General features: G+C 40.6%; 1 long non-coding RNA gene across 1 annotated transcript; it reads right to left on the bottom strand.

Moving 5' to 3' along the window:
• Window positions 1-6232: 6232 nt before the first annotated feature.
• LOC138685882 (uncharacterized) lies at window positions 6233-6613 on the bottom strand. Its single transcript, XR_011325260.1, has 2 exons — window positions 6466-6613; window positions 6233-6434 (listed from the first exon to the last, which is right to left on the bottom strand). It is a non-coding gene; the product is annotated as an uncharacterized lncRNA (long non-coding RNA).
• Between the last annotated feature and the right edge of the window lie 6057 nt (window positions 6614-12670).

The raw sequence follows: 12670 nt of genomic DNA on the forward strand, positions 1-12670 counted from the left end.
ATCACAATACACTGATGTCTTCAAAACCAACAGCTTTTGGAAAGATTTGGGTTGTGACTAAGTATATTTATCAGTGACTAACTATGATGGTATATATATATTGTCACTGGTCTGCTGTGAACATAACGATTGTAGTGATAGTCCAGGAACTTGATGGTGACTTGCAAATATTTGCAGAGCTGTTGACCCATGTAAAATAAGTGCCTGTAACTCTAGCTCTGAACGGCCTTCCTCCTGCCCCAAACCAGGGTCATCATAATAAGGAGCTATTCCAGGGTAAAAGGCAACTTAAATTCCTGGTCTTTGCTCTTAATGCATTGTCTTTCTGCATCAGGGTAGAACTTGTTAAGACAAAGAACAGCATTATATGCCACAAAGACAGGAAGCAAGGACATGCAGCCATCACCTCAGCTTCTTGCAGACCTCAAGGGTGCCTGAAGATAAACTTGGCTGTACTTCAAGACCTCCTCTGGCCAGAAGGAAATGAAGGATGCAAACGAGAGGATGCCTGAGAAATTTGTCTGACAGACCCTGCTTGATTTGGGCACCAGTGTCTTTGGAAATGTTTTAAAGGTTTAACTGAAGCCTTTGGATTTAATATAGCAAATCTGGGTGACTTGCTGTTAAATGAGCTGATCTTACAGCCCCTACTAACTTAAAAATCCTGGGAACCAGTGCAGTCAGCTTCCTCATCTGATTCCCTCTTCCCTTGAGTAATGGCATTCTCTGGATCGAACTGTTGCTCAGATACATATTTCGCATTCCCATTGCTGTTGAACAACAAGTCTATGGTCTTTCTGTAGAAGGGATGCTTGGCTGAGTCAGCTGAACCACAGAGAATGCAATGTATTTTCCACTTGAATACTACTGTATGTCTGGATACTGGGCACAAGCTAAGAGCTGTGCTAATGTACTGCATCCCTTCCTTCCCACTGTCCTGGCTGGGCCCTAACGTACAATCGAGGAGATGCAGTAGGAAGAACCATAGAGCTTTTCTCAAGGTAAATGCAGTGCAAGCCACACTGAGCAGCTATAGTACGCAGCTGGCTCTCAAGGGCAGCAAGGGGTCACATGCAACCTTCATTTGGCAAACCGATCGTGCTAGATAAAAGGGCCAAATAATGCTGTACTAAGCTGGGGAGGGAATGTCAACTTCTGTTAGCATGTGCAGCCATTCACTTCTAAATTAATAAAAGCTACCCTGCTCAGATGCAAAGGCTAAAGTGGGTTTCCTCTGTTGCTATTGTATGGATAAGTTTATCCAATTAGGCTTGTGAAATGCCCATTTAACCCAATCCTTCAACAAGGTGAAGTGTCTTCACATCCTGAACAGCTTGTTAACATGAAAATGACCTTGAAAACACCTCTTTTCCAAGAATTTCACTAGATTTTGGATGAGTTCCACCTTTTCTCTCTTTTCGTCTGTTTATTTGATGGTGGTTGTTGCTGGTTTTCTCCCTGTTACTTTTTAAAAATGTCTCAGTGGGTTCACATCCTGTGACATTTTCCCGTATTCACTGAGTCTCTAGGGATGAGCCATAAACAGAACACAACTGTGTTCAGTCAAAAGGAGCAACATATTGGTCAGCAAACAGACCTACTCAGTTCTCCTGGGAGAAATCATGCTGGGTGTTGCACAACAAATATTTCTTCAAAGGAAAGGCAGGTCAGCCTCAGCAAAACCTTTTGGCAGACTGAAGTCTTTCCCAAAAAGACAAATTCATTCCCTGAACTCCTTACAAGGATTTTTTTTTTTTTCCTGCTTGGAGCAGACAGAAGAGTTTGCCCAAATAATAGCAACAAAATCTTCATGGTGATAAGAACACTCCTCTGCCTTACTAAGAAATAAGCCTGTGCTGAAGAGCAGTAAAAATGCCACGGAATGAGTCCAGATGTGCCCCAAACTTAAATTCTATCAAAGCTAAATTCTATCAGCATCCATAATGTTTCTCTTTTTCTAAAGTAATGGCACTGTACCACAGGATTAACAGCAGCGAACAAAGGCTCATTTGATCCATTATTGCAGCTAATTACTGTACCTCTTTATTGTTGGCCCTGGCCTAATCTTCCTCTCTGTAATTGCACCACATGGAGATGGAATCTTTCATGTGATATTTTCTCACTAGCAAGGTTGGGTGAGTTTTGGCTTGTGGTTTGTTTGTTGGTTGTTTTTTCGTTGTTGTTTCATTTATTTGTTTTTTTAAATTCAGAAGCACAGTTACCATGTAACTCCAGGATGGAGAGTTAAGTCATGTTCTGTGGGGGCTGGCTGAGCTTTCTGTCCATTGGATGATTTTGATCTTTTGTCTTCTTGATTTTTCACACCAGATTTTTTTTTTTTTTACAGAAATGAAGCACTTACTCATTAAATAAATGGTAGTTCATTATAACTTCATGTTAGTTATGTGATTCACAATTACCTCTGTTAACTGAGTTATACTCACACAACTCAGTATATCATAAAGGGGTATTTGTATTCTAGAAAGCAAAAAAGCTCGAGGATATTTATTCCAGGACTTCACACATGTTCCCCTTAATAAGTGGCATTAGACAGAAGGGAGTTGTAATAAAATCAGAGTTAAGCTCTTCACACTGATCCCTTGTGGAAATTGGTTAACTTAAGCTAAACATAAATAGATGTTAATTCATTAAATGGTTGCACATTTGCAGGTCTGAGACCCAAACTCCCAGTCTGGTAACCCATGTCCATAAATTCCAACTCCATTGGGTAAATCTGAGAGAGTCATTTAAAGAAAAGCTATTGCATCATGTCCTTGCAAAAGCAGAGCAATTTGTTAAACGCAGCAGTATTTAGTGACTCATAAAAGCATCAGCAGTCTTTCCTGCTAACCAAACAGAACAAAGCTTTTCAACACGGATACAATGAGCAACTGCCTCTCTACATCATTATGTGATTAATTCTATTCTCGTAGGATTTTATTCTATTTGTAAATCACCTCTGCAAGAGAGTTGGGCCCATGATCCAGGACTTGGTAACATACAATTTATAATGTTTTGTATACTTCTAGTTGGGACTGACTTATTTTTGAGTGCAATTGTTTACATCCTTATTTAAACTACAGCAAGAAATACCTAGAATAAACTCTAGGTCACTTTTTTTATTTTAAACTGCAACACCAGTGCAGTGGAATGAATTGGTCTTGGAAGTGATCTCTGTAACTGATGGTTTTTAAGGACAAGTTAGAGCAATGTGTTTTGGGGATGGTTTTATCTGGAGGACAGGATACCATTCTCAGGGTTCATTCCAGCTGTATTCAAAACACTGCTCTTGGTAGCACCAATCATTGCCAGAAAAAGAGCTATTTACTTTGAGTAAATACATCATCTTTGATTTCTTCTGGTTTTGAGTCAGCTAACCTGTTGGGCTAGCAGTACTCCAAAGAGGAGAGAACTATTATGGATTGAGTCCATAAGAGAAGGTTTGTATGGGATGGCTAAGTCTGCTTCTTCCATTATTTCATACTGCTCATTCTGAAGGCAGAACAGGACACATATTCAAACCGAGGGACATGAGTCCTCTTTCTCCAAAATCATAACATCAAGTCAGATGTGTTGTGGGGTTTTTTTTGTTTGTTTGGGGTTCTGTTAGTTCCCCCCACCTTTTATTTTCCTTTCCTCTGCTTCAAAAAGTGTATTTTAGGCCAGAATTTGGCATAAACAACAAGCAGGGTTTGCTGGGCCAGGAGACGCTGCAACCCAGACATGAGAAAAAGCATTTACAAGTTTTGCTGAATGAAGTGGAAGATCTGCAGTACTCTGCAATTGCATCAGCCTTTTGGATTCAGGTCAAGAGAGGCAATCTCCTTCTGTCAGTTTAATACTTCTAGCTACTCCAGCCATTAACACCAGTTTTCCCATCAGTCTTCTCAGCTCTCATCCTGGCCTTCATTTTTACTGAACCAGGTGGCAGCTTCATCTTTTTACTATGCATCCTACCAAGATGTAACAGTAACCAGGTTAGGTGATCACCACTAACTGCTCACTGATCAGGTTTATTGACAAATGCAGCGGTCTTACTGTAGAAAGAGCACAGATGCTTCTCTGGCTTCATTCACATGAGGCAGCTCTTGTACTAGGTAGGCTTTCTTAGGGTATCTCTAATGGGAACATTCTTCTGGTGTTTCAGCATTTCTGGGATTTTAGCCCAGCTCCAGTCAGAGGTGCAAAAGAAGCTGTTTCCTTTTGATGAGGCAGGCTAGGCCTGGGGGCTTCTCTTGCAGAGGGTCCTTGCCCTACATATGGCAAATGTCCCAAGCACAGCTCCATCAGCTGCTGACCACCCCAAACACAAGGCAGCTTCTGCTGGAAAGCAGCTTTATGGTTCTGAACCCCTGAGGTAGCCTATGTGGCTCACTATAGTAGGGATATAAATCTCTCTTCCTGGGCCTTGTCTGGGAACAAAAGACTTTTCGCAAGACCAGAGAGGGTGTGAGGAACGGAGGACTGAATTGCCAAAGCAAGAGTCTGAACCATGATATCTCCTCGCCAGACTGCCTCCATGCTGTTGAACTCAGGCCTCTCTGGGGCTATAACAACGCAAAGTATTGTCAAGCTTTAAAAAAATCATTGTTGGGTTGTGGTTTGTTTGGTTTTGGGGTGGTGTTTGTTTGTTTGTTTTTCCCAAAATAAGAGAAAGAGGGGTTATAACTAGGCCAGTAGCAAATTGCAGAAGAGAAGGGTTTCATGCTGTGCTCTAAGCCAGAATAAAGGAAAGTAGCAGCTGATGAAAGGATCAAAAGATGTTAAACTTGCTGGGGATGAAATGCCTGGTAGGAGAAAACAGCAAGTGCTCCTTGATACCCAGTCAGGCACTTTTTCCCATTACTCTAATGGAAGTTAGCTCACACCTGCATGCAATGATAGAACTGGGTGGAGAGCTGCTTTTTGAGGTGATACATGGTTTTAGTTCAAAGCAAGAGGACAAAAATACTCCCTAAAGCTAGGGAGTAGCACAGATAAGTGCTGGACAGTCTGGAAAGAGAGCAGCCAGAGCAGGATTAATTATGCCAGGCCATGAAAAGACTGTGAAGGGAGTAAGGCATGTCTTATACTGATGTCTGATACAGTGCGGATCCTACAGCCACCTCCTTGTAATAAAAAGAAACACAGAGAATTCACTATTTCTTCTTACATTAAAATCACCCCCTCCTACATTCACATCATTGCTGTCAGAAACATCTTGCTTCTCCACACCTAAGGGGCCGTGGAAAAAACCCAAGCATTTCTGCTAAAAATGGGCTTTTTTCCAAGCTGTATTTATTCAAATCTATTTTCCTCCAAAATGTAGGATTATTTAATCTTTAATTTAATCACATATCTGCATAATTCCAGTACTGCCAAACAAAGACATTGTAGTCACTGGGAAGCAGGAGCTTCCCCCTTCCAGAGTTCCCACTGCTGAGAGAAGGCCACTTAGAGAAGCAAACACTGGAAACACACCCAGAAGAAAGTAGTGACTTCAAAAGGTTTCTGTTCTGAAAATCCACTGCTTTAAAAAAGTACGCAAAACAGTAGAACTGCCTATAAAGTTGAACACTGCTTAACTTGAAGCTGTCTGTGTAGAAGCACAAAGCAGCATCACACACAGAGTCTTTGAAGATCCATTTATGTGATAAAGTATGCCAAGCAATTTGGAGACAGCAGGGAATGAAAAGGTCAAGGCTCAGACAAATTTGGATCAGCTGAAAGATCTGAGGTCTTACACCAGGGTGGAGACAGGACAAAAATTACAGAGTCTGAGTTTTAATGAAGGTAATTTTTAAAATCAAGAAGAGAGCAACAGACACTATAGAGAAGAAAAGTAGCATGCATTTACCAGCATACATATGGGATACCAAAAAGGAGGTGCAATTTGAATGATGTTCTGCTATTGTTACTGATTTGTTATTGATTTGTTATTAGTTAGAATTAATCATATTCAATTTTAATAGGAATATAGAATTATAAGAAATATTTTAGCAAAAATTATATATCTATTGCATTTTACACATTTAACCAACAACCAACAGCTGCTGTGAAATCCTCTGTATAGCCCTGTACCAGGGCCGGAGGAATTGGTTAAAATCATCTAGTAGGAACATTTAGAACTTAGATAACAAGCTTAAGATTTAAGATAATTTGGATATAGTGTTTATTTGTAGGAGTATATTATAACCTAGAAGAATGCATAAGATGTCAGAATTTCAAATTAATGGGAACTGAGAAGAGTCAAATGAAGCAACTTGTAGTTATCTGCCAAGAAACAGTTAGTTACCTGCCAAGGGCCAAACTGCGCAGAATCACCTAAAGAAGGTCAAGAAGCGGACAAGTGAGGAAGACTATGAAAGACCACCAGAGGACTCTAGAAGACCACCAGAGACCTTCAATGCGCCTGCGTAAAGGACATTTACATATGCTAATAACTTCCCAGAAATCTAATGAATATGCATAACATTTCTCAGAAACCTAATGAATATGTATGAATAAGTTCAATATAAGGTGTATGATTTTGGTGTTCAGGTGTGCGTGGTTCGTGAGAGGACTCACCCGCGCACCCGGCCGTCAATAAAGAAGTGTCTGCTTATCTACACTAAATTGGTGTTGATAAGTTCTTTATTCCGAGTTTTTTGGCAATACTATGACCATATGATCTTATGACCAGATTCATACCAATAGAAGAGATCATTCTGCAAGTGAGATGTGACTGGGCATGCAGGTAATACCTTGGAGAAATTCGTGCTAAGAAAAGACTAGAACTCTTTGATTCCTTCCCAGAGCATGACATCCACCTGCCTACATTGAATTTATGCAGATAATCTGTTATTGGGGGAAAGTTTTTTTTCTTTCCCTCACCCTCTCCCACTCTGGACCATCCTCCTACCAGACTCTGCAGTAAAACTGAATGATCTGAAGGGCCAGAAACACTGACATCCTTCCATTCTTCTGTCTTTCCTTATGCATGGCTTTGCAAATGAAACACAAGATGATGATGGGATGTTGGGAAGACAGTTTCCTAGGGGTGGACCTGGATTAAAAAGTTGGAAAGCCTTGAAATCCTAGAGATTTCACTCTAGCTGTTGCAAAGTGCCACCTATTAGGTAAATTCTGGCTCTGAACTTTCCAGGACTGCAGTGAATACCAAACTATGCACTTTTCTTTCAGGCTAAAAGAAAGGAGCAACTGATTGATACAGCTGTAAATAAAAAGGACAGCCAAAGAAAAATGCCTTCTTCATATGAGCAGTTTCTCCTCCTAGCAGGAACAATTGATCTTCCCTTCTCCAATACTTTTAATGTGTTGTCTGTTTAGACCAAAGTTGCCTCAGGGCAAGAAGCACTGCTACCTGCTGTGCAGGTGCCCAGCACCGTTCAGCATCCAGCACAAGGGGACTTCAGCATCTGCTCTCCACTGTGGAGACTAATCCGTCACAGGTATCAATAACAAAAACAGTAAGAGAAATTCCAAAGGCCAGCAGAAGATGAACAGATATCTGCTGCAGCGAGATCTATTGGGATTTTTTTTCCCCAGAAGGACTCTGTTTCTCTGTATTAAAGACTGCCTTTTTTCTTTTAATGCTATTTCCCAAAGAGCCATTTTGATCAGTGAATTAGGAGGGATAAATTGCAGAACTTCTAGAGAACCATAAATCATGTACTTCTGAGTGACGGTAGTCCTTAGTTTGGGGAACAGTCCCTTATGCAATTTTTTACCCCAGTTTTGGAGAGGGGACAAGATAATAGCAATGACTTCCCCATCCTTTCCTCTAACCCTGTTCCTAGGAGGATCACGAGACTTATCTCTTGGTGCATGCTATTCATAAATTAAAATTAACCCTCCTCAAGCCAGATACTTCCTACAGCTCTCTTCTGGAAGAAATTCAAATATTGCAAGGATGCAGAATCAGTGAGAGACAAGTCCATTCTGGTGATCCCTCTTCATAAACGATATGCCACTTCCTCTTTTCCCCAGAATAAGCCTTACGACCAATCCTGCTGTCCCACAAGATTCATAGCTGCCCTATCGCACTTCTGTCAAAAAGACCTCAGAGACCAATTCTGGCCAGCCAGAAGAAATTCCAGTTGTGATATTTGCTTTCATTTCAGATCAGAAAAATGCCAGAGCACTGTCAATTTACATTGAGAATTATTTTGAATCCAGTAGTATTGAAACAAAAATATTTGATGTTTTCTCAATGCAAAATGTAAATGCAAACTGAAAGATTTCATTCTAAAACATTTTACTGTAAAGAGTCCCCTACAGAAGACCTAAACTTTTAATGGAAATGTCCACAAAGCGTTTTGATCATGACAAAACTATCTCTCCTGCAAAGAAATTTTTCATCAGAAATTTTATTGCTCCATGCTACACATGACAAATCTCCACTTGCTCACTTTCTGCTAGTTAGGTTGTAAATTTCTCAAGTGAAAAATTGTTTATAGTCAGATACAGCCCTAAGAAAGCAGACAGCACTTAAGACTCAATAACAGTCCTAGCTTTTACCCCTCCGGTAAGAATGTGAGATGCGTTCCTTGGTTCTGTTGATATATTTACTCTTTACAGAATTTATTTGTGTGGTGTTTGTTGAGAACTGTATGTGTTAAAAGTCACACCCTGACCATTCCTCCATGGATCTCTTGGACAGAAGCAGTGGAAATTGAATGCAGACAGCTGGTTCGGTATGCCCAAATTACAGTTCACAGACAGTGAATTAATAGAGCATGGGGTGGCTTCAGAAAGTGCACACAGGAATCAGATCAGTGCTGCCTTCGACCCAATGCAAAGGGCAGTAGTAAAGCAATATGAAAAAACCCAAGTATCATACTGGTGGTGTATTTTTTTTTTTTTAAAAACTAGTAAAAGTTGCTGTGATTAGTCTCCTAACCAGATCCATATAGAAATATCTTAAAAGCACTCCCCCCTCCCCATATGTTAGCATCAAGGGTTTCATTAACTAAAGGCATCTGAAATTGCCTGAGAACCCAGTCACCTCTAGAACTGATTCTCCATCATCTTCTACCATGCATAGTGCTGACTAAATGAAAACCACCATGAAATCAAATTAGTAATGAATTACACCAATTACACATGCAGGTCTATAACTCTGTGAGATGCCAGATAACAGAGATTCAGTCTGCCTAGCTTTAATTTGGTTTTCAGTTTCAAAAGTACAAATCACAGAAACCCCAGGTTTCAGCTATGTTAAAACCTTTTTACACCATGCACAAAACTAATGTGAGCTGAACATTGTTCCTTTACTCTGTAAGATGTTTCATTTCCAGAAACATTCGAGCAACAAAGAAAGAGAAGTTTTTGAAGAGCAATTGATTTGAAACTATCCCCATGGTTCATGCTGGCTGGAATTGCTACATGACGTGGGGATGGTCTGGGTAGCACTTCCGAGTCATCCCATCAGAAGGCAAGGACTAAACACTCTGTAGAATTCCCTGACATGAAATGCCTATTACAGAAGGAAGCCACTCATGGTTATGTTTCACAACCAAATACAAGCAAAGTATTTAGCAAATTCTCTATTCATTTGCCCACAGACTTTGCATACAGACTTACTGGGTAATCCAGGGCTGTTCAGCAGTAGACACTGTCTCCCTTCCCTTTTTCAAGTTTCACCCAAACTGGAGGGTTACAGAACTACATTATTCTGCCAGCTAAAGCCCTGGATCCAAATGCTTCTAGGCATTAGGCTGCTTGAAATTTCTCCTCCAGATCAACCGTGACTGGTAGGAAAAAGCAACAGCTCAGTCATAGAAGATTCACCCACCTCACCAGCTCCATACCCAAACCAAACTGAAACTCTAACAAACTAACCTCCAGTCTCAGTCTCAGAGCAAGAGGCAGATGTTGCTTTTGAGTCAGGTCTGTTATGAAAAATGACAACATCGTGGGAAGCCCTGCCATTTGAGATCATTGACAGCTGTGTGCTGCACAGCACTGTTTGCCAGTGGCACTTCTCAGATTGAGAAGAGAAACTTCTGATCCAAGACCACAGGTCCAAAGAGAGCCAGGGTAAGTTTGGCCTACATAGGGCTCATGCAAAATAAAACCTCGCACTTCCTTTCTGCTTTCCATCTACAGATCTCAGTGCCTTTTACAAACATTGGTAGATAAGTGACCTTCCCAACCCTATCACAGCAATCACCTTTTTTCCAGATACTGGGAAAGCTTCATCTACTCCCCCCACCATGCAATAGAAGAAATAACACTGCAGAAAATTAGACATGGAACAAGGAGATTAATGTGAAATTTTATATTATTTTTACATGTAAACTTAGAGTGCCGACAATCCACTGCTGAAAGTGCTGTACAAATGCCCCTAACACGGGCAAGCAAGGACCCACAGCATGACCCTCAGCCTTTCTTTTCGAGTTTGGAATACTGTAGGCAATGCTCAGAGCTATCCTTGCAGTCCAAGGCTACAGGCAGTCCTTTCACTCCACTCAAGACTCACCAGAGAGACATTGCTAATGTTAATGAGAGAAGAAACATCTCGGAGAAGCACTTACACTTGCCTTCCCGAACACCATCAGTGGCAATGTGAGGAACACTACTCTGTTCACCAAAGCAACTTTGGATACCTTAAAGACATTATTTTTGTGAGGCCTAAGGGTCAACAATTTTGATCTTTTGAAGAGTCTAAATGGTGCACTTAAATGAGCTGTTTAGAAGATTTATGTCCTGTTACTGCTCCCCTCAAAAGACACTGCTGACATGTTCTGCCTTGGCTGTCAGCGTTGGCAGTTCTAGGTTAAGAACGTGATACAATCATCAGTATATTTATCCGCAGGGACAAAAGACTAAAATGTATTTGAACAAGGGAAAAAGGGGGGGGATGGAGACCTATGATTAATTTTAGAAATAACAAGCTGCAAGTTGCACAGTCACAAAGTGGAGGCTGTTTTCCAGAGTTTGTAAAGACTCATTTAATTTCTATAGAAACTGAGCAGCAAACAGGTAATTTTCTCTGCACATTCCTTTTATCACCTCTGTAATGCTCTGCAAGAGGAATGTATTTCCCTTGTGTCTTCTCAATCCCCTGTTATTTTCATTATAAATTTAATTAAGCTCTTCTAGAGAACATTCTATGACATACGAGCTGAGTTTTGTTTTTCTGTCAGAGTGACGACAGAAATGAGCTGCTGCATTGGCAATTGGATTTCTTTTTTCTGTGTAAATATTTCAAATTATATTAAGCAGTGGAGACGTTCACTTTCCCCAGCTGAATCAATACAGCTAAAGTTAAGAGAAAGAGCTGTACACAAAAGGTCTAAGTGTCTGAAGTATGTCTTCCAGCCAGTCGTTTCCTACTTTGGACGATGCCCACAGCTGCCATTTTGCAGAACATTTCAAGAGCAGATTATCTTTGTGCAAACCAGGTAAATGCAAGCAGCTCTAGGACCAAAGTTTCAAATGCAGCAACCTGCACAGCAGAAATGAATCCAGAAGAATATCCTATGCTTTGTTGTGAAATTGCCATTTAAGGATCCTCCCTAGATTAGAGTACAGCTGAGCACTGCTTCCTTGTGATAGCTTTTTCTTTCTGTGCTGGTCCTAATTGCAAGGTATTATTATGCCAGGGAGGACTCTTCTGAGTGTCCTCTTTGTTTTACTTGGGACTGGTTACCAAGCAACACATGCTGTATTATCAATGTTCCAATAGAACATAACTTGAATGGGACACTTCTTGGTTTGGTTTTCTCTTTGCAAATTTTAAAGAGAAGATAAACTCTAGGCTAATTCCCTATTTCTAACATCCTGCTCATTTAATACAGTTAGTTGACACTATTGGATAATATTTATCAAATCACAAGATTACTGGTGTCCTGAGTCTGAAGACAGATATTATTATAATTACCATTTATGTTACCATGCAGAGGTCCTCAAAACAGGATCTAGGCTGTCTTGTATGAAAAACAAATCCACGCTCCCCCCCTCCCAGTTTTCCATTTTAACCAAGTGACAATTGAGAACATCTGCCTTTGTTCCTGTCTGACAAGCAGCTGGTGGAGTCACTGGTACAGTAAAGCCAGAAGTTTTCCAAAAGCTCAGCACTCACAGCTGCGCCCAGGTTTCTGAAGACCCATACAACCTGCCTTCTATATTTCAGCTGCAGAATTTTCAGAGCTGGACATAAACATCAAGAATAAAACCCAAACTATCCTTACTGAATAATAAAACCTTCAATGCCTGTCGTTGCTCAGCATTTATGAGGGATTCTGGTATCCTAAACCTTTCAACTTCACTTCTCAAGAAGAGGGGTAAGCAAGAAAAGATCACGTGACATTAGCTGACCTTAAGGTCAAATATGTAAAAACATATTCTGATACTTTAAAAAAAATTATATAAAATTGAAAGTCCTTAATTTTCCATATCACATTAGCATGCTCCCCAACTGCTTTTCTATTATTCCCCTCAGCTATCACAAATGCCATCACATGTAGGAATACACAGAGATCAGCAAAGAAGTGCATACATATGGATAAGGCACGGGGAAGTGAACAATGCTGCTTTTAATTCTCATGTCTCTACAACTCGGTGAAAGCAACAATTGTGATCAATGCAGACAAACTGGGAAAAATGCACTGTGCACAGCAGGCAGAAGTCAGTCCTTCATGCCTCACTTCCCGCCCCTCCCCCCCATCTGCTACCTAGAGATTAA

This window comes from Haliaeetus albicilla, chromosome 7, assembly GCF_947461875.1.
Source record: "Haliaeetus albicilla chromosome 7, bHalAlb1.1, whole genome shotgun sequence".
Taxonomy (NCBI): domain Eukaryota; kingdom Metazoa; phylum Chordata; class Aves; order Accipitriformes; family Accipitridae; genus Haliaeetus; species Haliaeetus albicilla.